The 21,724-nt window shown below is 38.0% G+C and overlaps 1 protein-coding gene across 1 annotated transcript in view; it reads left to right on the top strand.

Annotated features, from left to right (window-relative positions):
• Positions 1 to 9,474: 9,474 nt before the first annotated feature.
• QTRT2 (queuine tRNA-ribosyltransferase accessory subunit 2) overlaps positions 9,475 to 21,724 on the top strand; it is an 837,401-nt gene continuing 825,151 nt past the window's right edge. The window contains exon 1 of the mRNA XM_044073156.1: positions 9,475 to 10,163. The gene's annotated coding sequence lies outside the window, so the exon portion shown is untranslated. The remainder of the gene's footprint in view (positions 10,164 to 21,724) is intronic.

The raw sequence follows: 21,724 nt of genomic DNA on the forward strand, positions 1-21,724 counted from the left end.
AATGCTTTTCTTTTAGATTTCAGGATGATAGTTTCTTTTCAGCACAGATTGAGCCGTTCAAGGTAAGGACAGGTGGGGTGGAAAGACCTGGTAAGGTACATAGAGTCAGTGCATGGATTCTATATGGAACATAGCTAACATAACATCATGCTAACAGTATTATACATTCGTTCATTAATATTAGTAGTACCACAGCTTCTGCATTCCTCTATATTCATTTGCAACTATCAGTCAGAGCAGTAGTTTACAGCACAGGCGAATTCAGTGAATTTTACACAGCTTTTCCTATTTGGTTTTCTGCTATCAGTAGTTACAGTGTGACTTTTACATGACTGTAAAAAGATGCACTTGTGTCAAGTGTGTTTATCTGGTTAACTAATAAATAGCATGCCTCCCTGGAGATAGGAGACATCTCCATAAATTATGATGTGGGGTGCTATTGTCAGCAGGGACAGGTTAAGAAAAAGGCTAGGTGGCTAATACAGAGGGACTTCAGTTTACTGTTAAAGTCATCTTTAGTCTTGGTCAGAATAAAGCTAAATGAAGTTCTTACTGTATAAGGCCACCTACTCAATTAACTAAAATGAATAACTCAGTTCTAACTACAATTCTTTATCAACTCCCACCTCCCGCCCCCCCCAAAACAAAAACCCCACACATTAGCTATATAGCAACTACCTTCAAATCTGTAGTCTAAATTCTTTGTTGTAGTGCTTTCTCAGCAAGTATGTAGAACAATATACCCCTTTTAAAAGTAGACTGTGCTTTTACGACACTTTCTGTGCCTAGTGCATATCCACTGTCACATTCAACAATGTACTGCAATTTCAGCTTTGTAAGGAATCCTGGTGTCTTTATAATCCTCTCCAACTCTTCACTGCTGTATTACGATAATGTATAAAAACATACCTGACAGTTAATAGCAACGGCAGTCAGCCTTACAATATACATACATACACACACACATATACATACACATACACACACACGATTTCTTAAAGGTATAGAACATTTTCAAAAGGGGAAATACAGTGGTAAATAACTGCTGTGCATCTCTTTATATATTTTGCTGAGTACAGTCATTTCAAGTTGGGGAGGGTCAAACAGTAATGATATGTTATTCCAGGTGGATCAAATTTTGCTCTATGCTTCTAACTTCTCCATCATGCAGCTTAGCAATTGTTTAAAACTGGTATGCAATGGGTACTGCACAAGGACTCACTTTCTCACATAACCAGCTGCTAATTACTAAAATTCCTGCATTCCTAAAATGTTTACACCTCTCAGTAGGCTCCTTAATCTTCACAACAAAAGGAGAAACAGGGATACCTGAGAAAAGAGAGACATCAATGATCTTCCAGGAATGGGCGGAGCAAAGAACAGTATTCATTTCTCATCCTCTGTTGGCTCCTCAACCGTACACCATAAGGGTGGCCACATACTTTTTTCTCTAACGCATACAGTTTGGTTCCGGTTCCATTGTGTGGATCAACCATTTTAGGCAACTTATGTAACTCTCAGTAATCAATCTCTGATCTTTTATTTATTTCACATTTGTTAACCAGGTTAGTCCAACTGAGTTTGCAAACAAACCCATTTTCAGTGGAGACCCAAGGGGAAGAGTCACAGCAAACATAAGTAAAGATAAAGTGTCAATATACAAATATTAAATAACAATCATAGGTTCTTAGGTGTGTACTAGGCTAATGTCCCTGGAGCCTTTACAAGCCTAGCCTATAGGATTACCCTGACATTGTGCCACCCGACCTTATTTCCCAGTGCCTCTGTCGGGTAGAGCCACTGGAGTGATCCTCGGGGTGAATTTTCTATTTCCCATCCACTCATCAAGATTTCTTATTGAAGAGGGCCAGTGAGGTGCTCTGCTTGACCTGTATGGGAAGTCTATTCCCGAACATGGGCAGTCTCTGGATTATGAACCTGTTCCTCTAGTATGTTCTGTTGATTGTGGTAATGAGGTTGAGGTCTCTGAAGCGTGTGGTGCGGAGGGATTGGGATTTCTTTAGATGTAGCATTTCTAACAGAGCTGGGTCAGACATGGCTTTGTAAGTCAAGCAGAGATCGCCTCTAAGTAGGAGATATGAGAGAGAGAATGGAGTTTCACAATACAAAATAATTGTAAAAAAGAAAAAGTTATTAACTATTTGCATTGCATTGAAAGTAAGTACTACTTTTACTTTTATACAACTGTTAACTCTGGTGGTGGGATAGTTACAAAGAAGATGTTCAGCTATGACCTCTGCAAAAAGCTGACTTTATACTATGAAACACAATTTGCATCATCAGAGTAAAAGCAATTCTATAAAACTTATACTGACAGCTATATTTTGTGGTCAGGATTGCATAGTGAACTTGTGCAAATATTTCTGGAATAATTGATTACATACACGCACATCACAACAGCATGGGCAGGTAGTAACTCTACTTTCTGCTGTGCTTTGTAATGGGGGACTACAAAGTCCTACAAAGGAAAAAAAAAACACTTTTTTAGTTTAATGCAAAGGAGGGGGTAAGAGTAGTGCTAACCCCCCCACTTACAAAGCATAACAGAAAGTAGTGCATACATTAGTCAAACAATGTAGTGATGAATCACACAGACACATACAAAACTACTTTACCTAGTCATAACCTTCAACCTCTTATCTATAGAACCCGAGAATAAGGTGAAATATAATTAGGGACAAAAAACACAAATCAGGAGCACTTTTTAAAATATTGACCCTATTCACTTAGAAAGCAGACAGAGTAAGAAGATTTCTATTAATATGTATTATTTTAATAGTTAAAAGTATAAAAATCTAATGTCGGATCCTTTTTAATAACTTTAACCCATTACCATTTTGCTAAAAAAAAAATCAGAACATTTATAAGAGAGCAAAAAAATCAGAGCCACTTGAGAGGTATGCACACATTAATTTTGTGGGGACACAGTTAAGAACACTATGCTAGAGATCGTCAAGAATGCTGGATACTACAAGAACTATGCAACTGCACCTTACGTCTTCACTGTCTATCAAGGACCTACAGAGAGCAATGACATTTAATTAGCTTACTATCAAAGTATTTAATATTGATATGTTTTATTTAAAAATTAATAGCAACCTAACTTACATTTTCTATAATGCTGTTACTATTGGAGTGCTGCTAGCACCACCATTTTCCACCACCCCTTAATAACAAGACAGGATTAAGAAATATGGCAGCGCCCTTACAAAGTGTACTACATTAAATCAGACTTACAAATGTTGAGTGAGAGATATACTTATTACACTAAGATACAGTACGTCCATATGCAGATACATTTACAATGCACAATATATATATATACTCATATACCTTGTATTGATTCTTAACCAGTGTTTTATATTAAGCCCAACTTGTTATAATTATTTAAACTGCAGATGTTTTTATTTTATTTTTGAAGCTTGCAAAACTGTTGTTCTTAAAATGCTTAATGCTGGACCATAGTCATTGGTGGTGGGAAAACAGTATATGCAAGTGTACCTGATGCTTTCGCCAGTCAACAGTATTTACAAAATGTATTTTCTGTAGTATTGCAGCCCCCACCCCTTTAACCCTTGCCTGCTTTGTTAACAAATGGTGTTCCTGAAAGTACAATTTGCATTCGATATAAATTACTCTATCAATTCTAAGTGAATTCATACACAATTAATAAATGCTACTAACTTTAAATTACAACTATTACTGCATAATTTTATACATTCACAAGACAGTAGAACAATAAAATGTCCATCTCCATTACTTTGCAGTTCCTTAACAGACTACCAGGTAGTAAGCAATTAGGTTACTAGTGTAAAGTTTCTAATTTACATTAAGTTCTTCGCACAGTACAGTGTTAACAGCAGTCAGTGAATAAAACAGAATAATTAAATGTTGCATTTAAGTGCTGCCTGTGCAAGAGTCTTTACAGATTACCTTGATAGCCAAAGTTATCAATTTAGAGAGAGGTCTCCTCTACATAGTTCCAAACGCTGCCCTGCTGATTTTATTTGATACTCTTTCTTCCATGCAGATTTTATTTGATTTTCTTTCTTCCATACAGACAAGATCATATAAATTAAGAAAACAAAGGATAAAAAGAAATAAATCTTCTGGAAAACCACAGACAGGATACCAAGATAGCAATGTCAATGGTGCTACAGGTGGCACCTTGACCTTGGTGTAGAAGGCTGTGGGTTTTACTTCCACACCATATAGATTGATTACTGACACTGCAGTGCACCATGGAGGTGTGCTGCACTCCTGAGTGAGTCAACATTCAGATGAGATGTTAAACCAAGGTCTCATCTGCTTGAGTTGGTGGACAGGTCAGGTGGATGTAGAAAGTCCCATGGGATTTGTTTAAAAGAAGAGGGAAATTTTCTTATGTTCTGGCCAAATTTTCCCTAGTAGTATAATACCAACTTGGGTATCCATGAAAAGTGGCTAGTAGCCTAGTGGGACTAACCCATTTAAAAATACAATAAATAAAACAAAAGTTCAGAATTGAGAGAAAGAGAACAAGAGGGCATGGAAAGAAGGGAAAAGGGACCCATCAGACAGTACCAAAATTAATTCTTCTTCTTTCGGCTGCTCCCATTAGGGGTTGCCACAGCGGATCAACTGCTTCCATTTCTTCCTGTCCTCTGCATCGTGCTCTGTCACACCAACCACCTGCATGTCCTCTCTCATCACATCCATAAACCTTATCTTAGGCCTTCCTCTTTTCCTGTTACCTGGCAGCTTCATCCTTAGCACCTTTCTCCCAATATACTCTACATCCCTCCTCAGCACATGTCCAAACCAGCATAATCTTGCCTCTCTAGATTTGTCTCCAAACCTTCCAACATAGGCTGACACTCTAAATAGACTTATTCCTAATCCTGTCCATCCTCGTCACACCCAATGCAAATCTTAACATCTTCAACTCTGCCATGTCAAGCTCCGATTCCTGCCTTTTTGTCAATGCCACTGTCTCCAACCCATATAACATAGCTGGTCACACTACCCTCTTGTAGACCTTCCCTTTCACTCTTACTGGCACTAGTCTGTCACAAATCACTCCTGACACTCTTCTCCACCCACTCCAGCCTGCCTGTATGCTCTTCTTCACCTCACTTCCACACTCACCATTACTCTGAACTGTTGATCCCAAGTACTTAAACTCATCCACCTCCACCACCTCTACTCCCTGCATCCTCACCATTCCTCTATCCTCCCTCTCATTCAAACACATATATTCTGTCTTAGTCCTGCTGATCTTCATTCCTCTTCTCTCTAGAGCACATCTCCACCTCTCCAGGGTCTCCTCCACCTGTTCCCTACTCTCACTGCAGATCACAATGCCATCTGCAAACATCATAGTCCACGGGGACTCCTGTCTGATCTCGTCTGTCAACCTGTCCATCACCATTGCAAATAAGAAAGGGCTCAGAGCTGATCCTTTATACAATCCCATCTCCACCTTAAATGCATCTGTCACTCCCACCGCAGACATCACCGCTGCCACACTACCCTCGTACATATCCTGTAGCACTCTTACATACTTTTCTGACACTCCAGACTTCCTCATATAGTACCACAACTCCTCTCTAGGCACCCTGTCATACGCTTTCTCTAAGTCCGCAAAGGCACAATGCAACTCCTTCTGACCTTCTTTGTACTTCTCCATCAACACTCTCAGAGCAACAATCGCATCTGTAGTGCTCTTTCCTGTAACAAAATGAATGGATTCTATAAATCCAAAATCAACACCAGTATTAATATAAACACATCCAAGTCTCTTTACCTCTGAAAGCTTCATACTATCTACCAACTCAAAAATGCATTTGGAACTTTATCAAATCACTAGGGTCACCAATTATATTGCCAAAATCCTTGCAACAGACTCACTAAATAGTCATAACACCATTAAATGTTTAATCTCTCTCAACTCCTCCCCCAATAATATCTTCAACATTACCCCACAACATCCCATTACAAAATCTAGTTCCTTACTCATTCTCGCATGTTAAGGCGAACTAACCAAAAAAAATCTAGTCTTTGGTAGAAAACATAAAATAAATCTACAACCATGATTTTCATATTCTACATTAAACCCTTTTGCAAAAGGAAGCAGTTCATTAAATAAAACCCTCACTTACATTTCTAATCTCACCCATACTACAGATTCCTTACACTTCAGCTTTAAATATGCTATAAGATCACTGCCTAAAATACCTTATATCCCTCTTATAAAAGAGTATCACCCAATAACAAATGTTTATCCATTAGCCAAACTATTGCACAAAATTTATGACCAAATACTAGAATATATAAACCAACAATATATCATTGTAGACAAAATCATGGTTTCTATCCAAAATACAGTACTATCATTGCAATTTATTCTTTAATCAATAATCAGATAATACTGAAACTAGAATAAGGTCAAACTGACACTATTTTTTAGTCCATAAGACAGCTTTTGAAAGTGCTGACCATGATATATTTTCCTCCAAAACCTAACCTACTCCGGTTTCTTCAATAATGCCATATGGTGGGTCAATATATACATAATGAATACTTCAAATTACGATTATAAAAATCTCATAATTTGGGACAGTCACATAGGGTGTTACAAAAAAATCAATTCTGGGACCATTACTCTTCTCATTTAGCAACAGTTTTCCTTTGATTTTACCAAAATTAACTGCAATATTTACCTTAATGATGCTGCATTAACTAGTAAATGCTAGAGAATAAGACTTCAGTCCTTTCTGGAATATGCTTCCTCAAACTTACCATTAACTCTTCACAAACAACAGTAATATACCCCCTTCCAATAAATAATCTCTGTAAACGCTCTGCAAATTACAGACCCAGATGGCAGTCCTCTTTCTGTACATACGTTTACTAGGAAATTCTGACTGGGAATAGAATCCATTTTCAACAGAGGCTCAAGAAGAAATGTTCCATTAACAGGACATTCAATAAGTGTACAGTAATACACAATTTGTAATGCACGTCTGATGGCAGAAGAGACGACAGTGCAAAGTTTACATAATACAAATGAGGCAGAAGAAACAGAACAATATTTACAGTTTTCTGTAACTAGCTGGGTAATATTGTGTTTCTACAACTTTTACTATTTGAGAGCTTGCTTGTTATCAATATTAAAAAAAGTCCTCCTAGAACATACTCATCCTTAAATGAGCACACATAAATCAACTCAAGTATATATACAGGCTCTCACACTTCCTAAGTAAGGCAAGCCGTGGGCATTAATATTTTAATTACAAAGCTTGAATATATACTTATTTTCATTGCTTTAAATTACACAGAGTTTGGAGCTAATTCAAGGAACAGAAAAATCGATATTACATTTCATTACTTACCTGCAACTAAAGAACACAGTTGAAAGACTTTATAGAACACTAACCCAATTTTACATACAGCCTTACTAGCATTAAATTCATTATCATTTAAATCATCAGTTTGTCTTACCCTTTTTAACACCTACAGTAAGGCATAGACAAACAAACATTAACAGAAAACAAAGCAAACTGTATTAAGACTTTTTCTTCATTTACATACACTATACATCACATATATTTTCTTGTAAATATCATCAGTCAAACGTTACATAAGTTGCTGAATTCCTGCCTTCCCTACCTTATTCAGCATGTATTGTTCCCACAATTTCCATTTATTTCTATGTAATTTGCTCCATCCCTTTTCTAAAGATCACTCTTGCAGTTTATTTTTTTATCTATTTTATATTATACCATGACCCCCCAAAAAAATGTGCACGCTGATTGGCCAGCGTGCACATTGTAAATCGAGTTATACTAATGGAAAAAGGTCCGGTCGCCCGGACTTTTTTCCATTAGTATAACTCTACTTTTAAAACACTGTCTCGCTATGTTAAATGGGTTTAACATAGCGAGACAGCTTTAAAATAAGCAACGGAGATCTCCGTTGCTTATTTTAAAGCTGTCTCGCTATGCTAAACCCATTTAACATAGCGAGACAGGTTTTAAAAAAAAAGCAATGGAGAAAGCAAGATCTCTGTTGCTTTTTTTACTGTTTCGCTATGTTAAATGGGTTTAACATAGCGAGACAATTTTAAAATAAGCAACGGACATCTCCATTGCTTATTTTAAAACTGTCTCGCTATGTTAAACCCATTTAACATAGCAAAAACAGTAAAAAAAAAGCAACGGAGATCTTGCTTTCTCCGTTGCTTTTGCCCACAAACTGCCGCGGATGCCAGACATCTGCGGAAGGGCAGTAAACAGGCATTATACTATGCCATTATTTAAGAAAAGTAATAGTTTCTTTTCTTAAATAATGTCATATAATAGCAATAACCACTTCTGGGTGTGGGTAATGCTGTATTTACCCACGGTTGGCTTTGTTTGGTCCCTTGGGCTTCGCCTTCGGGACCAAACCATGCCAACCGTGGGTAAATCCAGCATTACCCACACCCAGGCGTGGGTTATTGCTATAATATTCAATACTTCAGATACAGTTAGTTTAGACTTTGGTTTGCATTTTCTAGCAATTGCTTTTTGGCAGCCAACAAAATTAAACTAAATAAGGCCTTACTAATGTTTAGGCAATCCAGATCCTGTGTCCCAGCTCAAAAGACTCATTTCTTGGTTACGGCCATTCACTCACCCAATACTTCTGACAGCGTACTCTATAGAGATTTTTTTAATCTCCCAAAACATACTGCACCAGTTATCTCTTTCTTCCTCATCACACCTCCAACGTTTGCCATCTACCAGAGGAAAAAAATCTTTAAAGTCTGCTTAGGGTACAAAAATAAGTTTCTCTTATTCTTAAGAAACATACTTAAAAATGTGCATTATATATGTACTACAGAACCAAAAGGGGAACCAACTTTACAGGCAAAGTTAGAGTCTAGCAATCGGGGAAAACGCATTCAACAAAGATTACAGCAACAGCTTGGAACGTCTTACCGGGGTTAAATTCTCCCAGTCATTTTCACCACTATTTTTTTTACCAATGTATTTAGACTGAAACACAGCTCTACATCAGACAATCATTGTAAACACTGTACACATTGTAAATACTACACGCTCCGTTAAGCACCGATTTGCACATCTGAATTATATTACTATTCACCAAATAACATACTAGGTGCTAGGAATGTTATTATTTTGGATATTATTTCAATTACTTTCAGTTCACTGATTGCTTGCATGCATGTTTTCTTTCACGGTCATAGAAATATATCCTTAAAAATCTTTTATATATGGAAACCTACAAGGTTCCTTAACCATAATTCTAAACGCGTATACACTTTAAACGCAACATTTTTTTATTTCAGTGAGAACTATCCCTTCAAAACGTTGTCTTTGCTTTGCAGCTAGAGTTGTGACTGAAAAACTTTGTTTGGACCAGTTCACCTACCCAAGCAACTCGAATTAGTGGCACATATACCTTGGAATGTAAGAGAAAGAAACCGTAACGTTCCACACCTCCACCTTTTTTCCAGTCCTTCTTCCTCGTCTAATATACAAAATACCAGTTCAGTTTTGGCACTCACTGCAATTGCTGCTGGAAGATGTGAAACTGCACTCTGGTATCTCCACTCCTTTATTAACCACCGTAACAAAACAATCCAAACTGTACAATCCTCACACAGTTACAAAGATTATTCAAAGACATCTGTGTTGTAGTTCTACAACTACTTGCGCAATACATGCTGGGAACTGTAGTTTCTTTTGTTCAGATAAAAAAACTAATTGTAAATTCAGTGAGTACAGGTCTCCAATCTCAAAACCACAAAGCCCAGAATGTACAGCACAAGTCTAGCGTCCGTTGACATAGCAACCGCAGGTTGCAGGAATGCTTGATCCTTGTAAAACTATGGTGCCTTTCCAAGAACCGTAATCTTCCATCCCAACTTCGTACTTTTTACGTATTCTGTCTCTAAAATATACATGAAATGTACACCCAAGTACAAACACCGTTCTATTTTTAATAACTAGTTGCGTACATTAGTTGCACGATATTTTTATTTACCGTCGCTTTTGATGATGTCCCTTCCAGAGATTGGCTCACTCTACTGTCATTCCTACATCCCGGAAGAAATTGAACCGAGATAGTGGTAGACACATGCTGTTGGAAATTTGGTAAGTGATTATTATTTATACGGCAGTTAGAAATTCATTTTATTGTAGTGAGAAGACTGCTTGCAAAAGTAGCTTTAGCATTTAATGCCCATGTAATGATTTTCGTTTGTCTGGTTAGTGATGCATGTTTTAGTGTTTGGTGCTTTTTTTGTTCTTTTAAATCATTCCAGGTATGTAAGCTGGCAGGATATAGCCCCTTATTACTTATCTCGGCTCCTTATTTTATGGATAGATTTTTTTTTGTAGGCTGTAGTTTACAGATTTTTTTGTAGGGGAGCTAGAGCCTATGCTGCCATTCTGTGGGTGCAAGGGAGATAAAGTAATTCTGGATGTAGCACCAGCTCTTCAAAGGGACGCCCCCCGCCCCTACACACACACACACACACACACACACACACACACACACACACACACTCTCTACAACCAATTTATTGCAGGCTTATTCATGATTTATTATGCTATGGGGTGGGAAGCCTGAAGAGTTTAATTGTATCAGTGGATTTACAGAATCTATTATACATTTTATAAAGAATATTTCTAAGGATTTAGTTGACTTTTTAGATGTAAATGTGCTGAAGGATCACTTAATGAAGTATCTGCCAGTTTGGCAGTTAGTGCAGATATGTAAAGTGCTGAGTTGTTAATGAGCAGTGTCTTGTAGTCCAGGGAAGAGAGTTTGATTCCTGTTGCCTTCATTTATTTAGTTTGTGACTTCATTCCTTGGTCACTCTTGAAAAGGCAATTGTATCCGATGGGCTTATCCAGTTAAATATAAAACTAAGGAAGAAAGCATGTGAATGTGCAGATTTATTTTAAGTTCATTATATACTGAATGTTGGAAAACCTATGTAAGATTTCTGGGTGTTATTTTTATTTTTTTGGTTGGCTGCCTATAGTAGAATAACCAAATGTATTAACTATATTAATGACACTACAGAGTTTTTAAAATTCACTTAACATATGAATAACACAGTGAAGTAGTTGGATGCAACTATTTTAAGAATAGTACCAGTAATTGTTTTGAATCTACTATTTATAGAAAACCAACATTTTCCAACATATATTTGCATTGTAAAAGTCATCACCCTTTATTTTGTAAAATAAATGTATTTGAAGCACAGCTGATGAGACTGGCTAGAATGTGTTCCAACCCTGACCTGTTCAATGTTGAGTATGAAAACTGAATTAATATGTTTTTAGAAAGAGAATACCTCTAAGACTTTTTAAGAAAAATAGGAGATGAAGTTGTGAGGAGATGGGGCACAAAATATTGTCCATTGTTAAGATCAAGATAGGTACATGAAATATTTAGTGATTAAATATAATAGTGATTCTAAACTGATTAAGGATATTGTTAAAAATAATTGGAATATTTTTAACATTAATGAAGATGTATATAATTTGTTAGGTGATGCTCCAAATTTTGTATTCAAGAAGGGAGAAGTTTAAAAAAAACTGTTTGAACAACAAATTGGCCCCAAAATAACAGACCAGCAAAAGGCACAAACAAATGTGGAGTATGTGCCCAATGCTCGTATATTTCATCACAGGAATTTCTTTCTATAAAAAAAAATTAATAGCTCAAGGATTTATGTAGCTAATGGAAATTGTGTGAACAAGGGAGTGATTTACATTGCATTACGTTGAAGCTGCCCTGGTTTTTTTTTTTTTTTTTTTTTTTTATATATAGGGAAGACTGAGGGACCTTTCTGTAAAAGGATATATGAGCGTAATTATAATATTCTAAAAGGAATATTAATAATTCCCTATGCATACTTTGAACTGCATTCATTTTATTTATTTTTAAGTTTGGTATTATGGAAGTGGTTTTGCCAAATGAGCGTGATTGAATATAAGGAATTAATATGGCAACTTAAATTGAATCACCCCAGGGCTGGATGAGGAACTGTTTTACGAGCCTTAAAACTTATAACATATGAACTATATGTTTTTATGTTAATTAGTTTTCTTGATAAGAAACGTATTGATGAATTTTATATTTATGTATATATTTATGAATTTTTTTATAATATATAACAGTATAGACATTTTAAGAGATTATAGTTTTTTCACTGGTAACTTTATGTTGTTATGGTGTTTTTATATTTATGAACTGCTTGAATTTGATTGGATTCTTACGCTCCTATGATCATTATCTACCTCATTAATTACTTAAAATGGATTATAGATGACCTCTCTTGGTTCTGATGAAGTCCTAAATTGTGAAGAACAAAAGGGCTTAACCTAGATTTGGCTGTTGTATTAAATTATTATGCCTTCGGTTATTTGACAACCCTGAGTTTATGCAATTTTACTTTATATGTAGTTTACAATATTTTTTGGCACTGGACACTAAGTGAGCAGCTAACACGTATAGTAAATAAGATAAAATAAATAAAATAAAAGAGCAGTGTAGTAATAGTTACCTGCAATATAGTAGTGCCAGTTCTGGTTATTTGCAGAAGCCTGTAGTAAAAAGTCAAGCTGCCAGATTTTATAAACTTGTATCTTTAAATGAAAAGCTGTCATTAAGATGAGGCTGTATGAAAGAATAATTTTGAGGTAAGAAGATATAATGCTGCAGAGAGAGAAAAAAAGTATATGTGAAGTGGTGAAAGCATGATGCCTTAATCAAGATAGGCCAGTGACAAGTTCCACTTCAGAAGACTTAAATTTAGTGTGAATGAGAAGTGCATCTGTAGGTTACGTTAATGTTATGACAATTATGTATAGTGTGGAAGCTAGCAGTATAAGAAAATTGAAAAAGGTAATGGAAAAGTTTTTCAGGGAGCTATGGATATTTACAAAGCAGTAGGTGTCAATCTAAACTATTTTAATAAGAGGCAACAATGTTGAGAGCATTTTGGAATTAATTCATGGTAGCAACACTTCTAATGTGCACAGTAAAAGAAAGGGCAGCTGTCCTTGTTGCTTCTGTCACAAATGTAAATTTATAGCCAGTGGTTATCATTGTAACCCATTTAATGCAAGTGGAATATGTTGTGTTAATCACTTTAATTGATACACAGTATATCAGTTTGCATTGCCATTTGTTCCATGTATGGTGTTTTATGTTTAGGTAAAACTTAAATAAAATTAGGACAGCACATATGTGTATAAATTCATAATATAAAAAACATAATCAGTATAATGCACTATTAAAACCTTTTAAGCAATGCAGCAATTTTACAAAGTTGCTGTTGTATTTTAGAACAGGTCAGGTTAGATGAGAGAAGAGGATATCTACGGGAAATTTTGAAAGAATATTAAGTGTGTTTGCATCTCCTTTTAGGTGCCACTATCATGCAACTAATGTTTGTTTTGATTTGTATGTATAATTAGAGTTTCTTGTAAAAAAATGAGTGTTTCAGATTTTATTATTGTGTGCAAAAAATCTTAGGTTCTTGGAAGTGTATTGTTTGTGGATAATATAGAGTTTAGTTTGCATCTTTGATGTTTTATTTTTCATTTTTATATAGGTTCATAGGTAGGTACTAGGCTATCTGCCCAAAGGCATTTAGAAGCCTATCCAGTTTCCCATCCACTCGGCAAGGTTTCTCTTGAAGAGGGTTAGCGAGGAGCTCTGCCTAATATAGATTGGAATCTTGCTCCAGAGTATGGGAAGTCTCTGGGACAGGAATCCCTCCAGCACATCCTATTCATTGTTGTGGTGAGGTTTAGATCCCTACAGCGTGTGGCTCGAGAGGATATGGATTTCTTTAGGTGGAGCATGTCCATCAATTCTGGGTTGAACATGGCCTTAAATGTCAGGCAGAGATCACATTTGAGTAGGCGGTATGCAACCAAGTACAGCTGGAGTTTCTTCAGTTGAGCTGCATAGGGCATCTGTTTGAGGCCAGTGATTCTCTTGGTGAGGTACTTCAGTGGTCTTTCTAGCTGTTGCAGGTATCTTGTAGGGTACATCCCAAATGGGGCAGTGTACTCTATGATGGGTTTGATGAGTGATGCGTAGAGGGGCACAATGACCTCTCTTGATCTGGATGCAAACCCTTTTGTGATTAGGTGGGCCACATAGAAGGATTTTCTAACTACTTTGGCAATGTGATTATCAAAGGAGAGGTTACTGTCTACTTGGGTCCTCAGATCCCTTATTACGTCTTCCGTATTTAGGGGGCTACCACCTATGTGGTAGTTTGTGGGTACTTTGTTTTTTCCAAAGGGGGGGCTACCACCTATGCGGTAGTTTGTGGGTACTTTGTTTTTTCCAAAGGGGATGACTATGCACTTTTTGGCATTTAGCTTGAGGCCATGGTTTTGACACCAAGTATCTGTCTCAGTGAGACCCTTTTGGAGGATGTCTGTGTCCGCCGGAGAGTCAGTTATAGCCCCTAGTTTACAGTCTGCAAACTTGGTCAGACATAGTCCTTCTGTTCTTGTCTGTACCTCTGAGAAGTATATGCCGAACAGGAGGGATCCTGGGACTGAGCCCTGGGGAACACCACTTGTAGCCAGTTTAGAGTCAGACCTAGCTCCTGCAACTCTTACCATGTGGGTTCTGTCCGTGAGCCAGTTGGCAACCCATCTTGTGACATAGGGGTTTATGTTCAGGCTGGTGAGCTTGTCTATAATACCTGAATGGGGAATGGTGTCTAAGGCCTTTGCAAGGTCTAGGTAGGCTGTGTGGACCACCTTTTCCTCGTCTATAGCCTTGGTAACTGTCTCAAAGAAGTCCACCAGGTTTAGGAGGCATGATCTACCCTTAACAAAGCCGAACTGGCTAGAGTCCAGTGTTTGGAGGTTCCCAATGTCTCTGTTTATGAGATCCATGATGATGCGCTCTATAGCCTTGCAGACTAAGCTAGTCAGGCTTATAGGGCGATAGTTCCCGAGGTCTGTTGTGGTTCCACCTTTGTGGAGCAGAATAACTGTTGCTGTGCACCACTCTATGGGCACGTAGCCTGTGGAGAGTCTGAGTTTGAACAGTGTGTTTAGGTGAGGGGTTAGCTTATCTTTGAGCTCATGTAGGATGCAGCCTGGGACACTGTCCGGTCCCGTTGAGGCTGTGTTTTTTGGCTTTGGAGAGGGCTGTTTTAACCTGAGTGTCTGTGATTTCAGGGGCAATACATTCTTCTGGTATAGTTCTGGGCCCTTTTGGGGGTGAGGGGGGGGGTGAAATTTGCACTGAACCTGTCTGCCAGGATGTTGGCGATATTGGTCGGTTCAGTGTATTTTGTGCCATTCTGCGCCAACTCCGAGCAGATCTGACAATTGCCACTTAGATTCTTGACATAGCTAAAGAATGCCTTATGGTTCTCTTTGGAATCCATGACAATTTTTCTTTCAAAGCTAGCCTTGGATGATTTTATGATGGATCGTACTGATCAGGGATGTCTTCCCTTCTTGGGATTTTACTCTTTTCTGTACTAGTTTCCTCCTTCTGTTGTATAGCTTGTTTATGGCAGGGGGGCCACCAGACTTGTTTTCTTTTCTTGGAGGAGTGAGTCCTGATTTTGCTTGGGATAGCATGATCCGTGCATTCTTGTAGGTGCCTGTAGAGTGCATTAGTAAAGGATTTTGCTGCTTGGCTTGGACAGCATTATCCTTTAGCATGAAGGCTTTGAAACTTTCCACCTCGGTCTTAAGTGATATGAAGTTTGCTTTTGAAGTTTTTCACGGTGGTTTCCTTGACCTGGGGTGGGGGCAGAATGTGGATATCCAAAGTGATTTGTTTATGGTCAGATCTAACCAGCGAGGGGTTGACCTCCAGTATGGAACACCGGTCGCCCATGTTGGCGATGACCAGGTCCAATATGTTGTCACCTCTGGTGGGAGTGTTGACCAGTTGATCCAGGGTGTTTGAGTTTATAAATTCTAGGAAATGTTGGGCAAGGGTGTTAGTACTTGATTAGTTCTCCCAGTTAATGTTTGGGTAATTGAAATCACCCAATATCAGGGTGTTTGGTAGGACCTTTGTTTCCCAGTGTTTCCAGAAATGCGGAATGGGGTCCTGGGACATGGTGGGTGATCTGTAGCAAGCCACAATTTGAATTGCAATTTTGCCCGTTGTTAGTTGCACATTGATGATCTCTGAAGCATCGTGCTGTGCCACTAACCTGGAGGTGTGGGTATCCTTGATGAATATGGATATGCCCCAGCCTTTTGTATTTCAGTCTGGGTTTTGTGGCTGAATTGTATGGTATGAGTTGTAGCCTGGTAGTGCTGGGGTGCTCTCTGGAGCCTTAAACCAGGTTTCTGTTACTGCACATATATTGATTTTCTCCATACTAAGAAGTGCCTCGAGTGTGTGCATTTTGAGGTTTAGACTTCTGGCATTGAGTAGCATTACCCTCAGTTTTTTGTTACTTGTGCTATTTATGGCAGTGGGTTTGTCTTTTGAGCATTCCCTAAAAAAGGCACTATGGGGGTGGCAAGAGCCTTGGCCAGTATTTGAAAGCCTAAGGGTGACAGGTGCAAGCCATCTCTAGCGAAGCAGTGTGGCTTGTCGAGCATGTCATCCCAGACTGACAGACACTGGATCTCCTTTGAATGACACCAGAAGCCTAGCCAATTGTTGACATTGATAGTTTTTTTCTTTATACCACGGTATCATTCTTGGTGAGGGCAGGATGCTGGTCAGGGTCATACCAGCCTGGGCTACGTGATCAGAGAGTTCCCCCATGTCTCTTCTCATGTAGTCCAGGGAGGTATGGCTCAAGTCATTCACACCAACATGGACAATGACAGAGTCATATTTGTACTTGTTCTGGAGTGAACTGAGTGCTTGTGTTATGTGGCAGATCCTGGCACCTGACAGGCAGCTAACAGTAACCTTCTCCTTGTTCAGCCTAGTGAGTGAGACGTCAGTGTGCCTGAATATAGAGTCACCTGTTATTAGTGTGTTGGGTATGTTATTTTGCCTTAAGGGCTGTGATTGCGTGGCACATTGGTTTTGTGAAGTGTATGTTTCATTGTTTGTGCTGGTGGGTGGAGGTTGCTTGGATGTCTACTTTGGAGGTCTCTGTTGCTTTTTGCAGATTTTTATTTAAAGCCTTCCAAGTATGTTTTCGTGTATTTGTGTGTTTTTTTTTCCAGTGCAGGTTTCATAGGTCTATGTGAGACTGGTGGTATGATGGAAGTAATACCCTTCTCCTCTTGACTGTCTGGTCAAGTCTTGGGTTGAGAGAGCTTAGCCTCCAGTTTGGCTGCATAATTGCATCTCTCGCATGTATTAGTGTTTGGTGGTAGGAGGAGAGGGTTGTCTGTGTACATGAGGTAGTTGTAACATTGCCTCAAAATGCCCAGATTCACCAGTTGGACCAGAGAGTACACCTGAAACTGCCCTTTGGACATGCCTGAATAGGTACAGTGAACTGTTTTACTGAGTGGCTGGTGGGGGTGAATAGAGAGCCTTGTCCTTCTCTAGAGTATAGAGGGTTCTAGTGCTAAGGTTTATTAGTGCTTGCTATGAGTTTTGAGCAAGTGCCGGGCTGAGAAGTGAATGGTTTGAGTGCTTAAGTTGAAAATTTGTCTAGTTTCAAGGGAAAAATTGAAGAGTAGACTTTGTGGAGCTAGGAATAGTTATACCCTAGCAACCCGGCACACAAAACTACCCAAATGCGGGTTTTATAGCAGGGAAATGAAAGAGAAATTAGCCCAAAATAACCAATAAACTACTAATTTCTGGGCTGAAACCATTCCTCCAGGGACAGACAGGCTGCTCAAAGCTCCCCTCTCTCACAGGTGAACAGAGAAACTTCCTTCTATCCAAGTAAGGTATGAGCAAACACGGAAACTTGTAACACAGCCCTGAATTCAGCACTAACCTGAAAACTGGACTATACTAGCTTAGAAAGGTGGAAAAACAAGTGTGTGTGTGTGTGTGTGTGTGTGTGTGTGTGTGTGTGTATATATATATATATATATATATATATATATATATATATAATTTTGTTTATTTTCAGAAAATAAAGCAGATACAATCAAAAAACACTTTAAATGCAACACTTTAAATGCACAGAAATGGCTATCACACTTGAGTGTGTAGTCTACAACATTTAAACAGGTAATTTAAACACAAAAACGACTTTGTTAAAGTGCAGGCAGTAAAATAAGTACAATATATAGCTGAAACGAGCTTTGTAAATCACAGAAACTCTACAAAATTGGCATTTTAGGCGGAATTAGCTAAAGGCAGCAAGAAAATGCAGAAAAATGATACTTAATCACTCCAAAGTCTCTCTTTTGTCTCTCTACTGCTGTATAACTCTGCAGGGCACCAGGCAGGAGCTTGCTGAGCTGTATACTTCAAAATTGCTGCTAATGCCATTAATATCCATTCTCTGCCCCTATAAATGGGTCAATACAGGGACTCTATATTCATCTGATCTAGAAAAATGTTTTATCTTCCCTTTCCACAAAGGTCCATAAACAACTATTCCAGCTCCTCTTAAAGGAAGAATTATTAACCGATGCTGAATATGATTTTAGACCTCCCTATAGCACAGTCGCCCTCCTAACTTTTATAGGTAACATAAATAAAGCCAAGAATAGAGGTAAACTTGTATTTTCCTTATTCCTAGACTTAGCAAAAGCTTTTAACACAGTATCTCATAAAAAAAACTCTGCAACTATCCCCAATGGGTGTCTACCATTTAATTTTCAGTAGTTTAATAGTTACTTGTCAGAGTGCTACCAGGCAGCCAAATGGAATTCTACCCTTCTCCCTTATAAAACCCCTTCAATACAAGACACTCTCCTTGGTGGTCTTCTTGATGTCCTTGTAAACAATCTTCATACTTTCATACAACAAACCTCCCTTGTACACATAGTATGCAGACAATGCCATCCTTATCTGTCTCTCAGACAATCTAGAAAACTTAGTAAAGATTACGCAACATGTCTTTTGAAAACCGTCTTTTGTAATCACCAACTCCTTCTTAATCCAAAGAAAACCAAACTAGTTTTTCACCAGATCACTTACCCATGAGAAGCAACTTTTTATAATCCTAACCCTTAACTTGATTCCAGTTGTAGTAGTACCCCTTACAAAACTACTGGGGTTACAATAAATCACAACCTCAAATATGGTCTCCATATACAGAGTAATATTAAAAAAAAAAATTCCCACAAAAACAGAAATGCTGTATAGAGCCAAAAATTCCTTGCTGCATCCACAAGAGACACCTTTGCCGCTACATACCTACTCCCCTGTCTCTTATATGGCTCTCCCACCTTGACTAAACTTTAGGCCATGCTAAAGTCTAAACAGTATTACAACAATACAGCTAGATTTGTAGCTAATGTCAGTCAGAGAGCACATCACTATTCAGCTCTAAAAACCGTAAATTAGCTAAAATTATACCCTCTACTGCGTCTCCGATCTCCACCTTCAGTCTTCTAGCATAAATCTACTTGACATCAATAAGCCTTACAAAAGCTGCAGTCAAAGATTGTACTCGCACTGTGTGGCAAAAGTCTGAAATAGGTCCCTGTGACAATCAGTGCAATACATAACATACATTTATTTAAACAGAAACTAAAATAATTCCTCTCAAACTCCTAACTTTTTATATGCTGCTCCCCTGGCTAATAGATTCAGGTCCTTCTCCTGTAATACCTGTATACATCCCATCTCTCCTTTTCCTTGTTTTATTTATTTTACTCTTATTCTTATTGCCTTTAGTCTCAGTCTTGCCTTTACTCTTATTTCTTCTTCAATTTCTGCTTCACTTATCACATCTAACAAATACTCTCCCCTCTATTCCTCTCCTCTTCCTTATACACATAATGTTTCTCTCTTACATTTGCTTTGAGTGAGTAATAAACTCACTTGCCTATAACATGGCAAAATGTTTCAGTGCTACATGATATTGTATTTATCTTGTTTTAATAATGGTATATGTGCTACATGATATTGTATTTATCTTGTTTTAATAATGGTATATGTGTATTATTATTATATGTCTTGTGTATTAATATTTGTATTAATCTTATGTATTTACAGTGTACTGTAATATGCCAGTTGTCATCTGTGTGTATCATCTCTTCTCAATTCCCCAGGCCTCTGCTGAAAAAACAGATAAAAGTATCCAGTAAACAAAGGTCAATAAAAATAAATAAGTTATTGTTATTATTATTGCAACAGAGTAGCGTTTTTGGCTGCATTAGAGCTTTCTTTTTCTGGTATCATTTTTTTTTTGAATGTTGGGATTCATTTAGCATGCGGTTTTAAGATTCTCATGTAGGTGTTAAAGAATTACAGTTATACCTGCACAGTGTAATATATGATTTCTGCTTTTTTAATGTGGTCTTGTGCTCCTTTAGGCCTACACACCCTTCACTGTTTCAGTAAATGAGAACAAAACTTAAAGGGAGTTATGGCCCCCTTTACCACTCAATATTACTGTGATGACCGTGCCCTGGCCCAGCAATGAAGGAGACTCAGTCCTCACCATTAACACCAGGGAGGGCATCTCATACAAGAGGAAAGGATAACAAATACACACAGTAAAGTGCAATTTCCCTCAAGTTCAGACAGAGATCACTGTCAGTCTGGGGCTGGTTACTCCCTTACTGTCCAGGTCCCCAATAAGAATCCCCACTGGCACAGCTATAGGGTCCAGATCTCAGCCTAGCTGGCAAGCTAACCTCCAGTACCCTGTCTGTCCCACCAGTGCTTCGTGTCCCTGCCCAGGTAGCTGACACACCACACACATTTTTGAGATAATTATTTATACAACTTCATAGACACTCATGGGAAAGGCTGACACAGATTCTCCAGCTGTGCCCCTTTACCCAGACTATATGGTAGTAATTTCTGCCACCGCCAGCTAATACTTATCAGCTACCCAAAGGTCCTTAAAAGTGTGTCCAATTATTACTGTAAAATATTATCCAATTGGTAATGTGACTATTCAGTCTAAGGCTTATTAGAGTGGCATATTACAATAAACGGTATAAATATGCAATGTGATCTAGAGCTTACTTATCTCTACACAAACCAGCCACAGGTAAAGGGTTTAAAAATATTTAATAATAAATTAATTAAAACACAAGACAATACTACTACACCACAGTGATATCTTGGAGATCACACAGAAACTTAAAACAATACAGTAGGAAAGTTCTGGTATAACAGAAAAACACTTGTCTAACTTTCATCTAAGTTCCTAGCTATTACTACAAGAAAACATACTTCTAAGACACTACTTACATAAGACAACAGGCAGAGTGCTGATAGTAGGATATCAAGATCAAAATGCTCACAGTCTCTCTCTGAACAATAGTTTTTAAACTCACTAACAACCATCTTTGCTAGGGCCTCCCAGATTACATCATTTTGACACTTAGGTTTTCCCAGTATACACATTACATCATTTTGACACTTAGTCTGGGGTTCCCAGGCAAAAACGCTACGTTATTTAGCAATCTAACACTTGTTCAGGAAACTACAACAATAAAAGACATTTCACATGTACACTCTACCAGTTATTCCTTAAGTTAAGATAATAGAAAGAATGTGTTCAGCCAGCTGCTTTGGAACCACTATTTAGATAATTTTAACTTCAAAGGACATTTGAAATGCTTGGCTTAATTTTCCT

Source organism: Protopterus annectens, chromosome 5.part1, assembly GCF_019279795.1.
Source record: "Protopterus annectens isolate FY-2018-M chromosome 5.part1, PAN1.0, whole genome shotgun sequence".
NCBI lineage: Eukaryota > Metazoa > Chordata > Ceratodontiformes > Protopteridae > Protopterus > Protopterus annectens.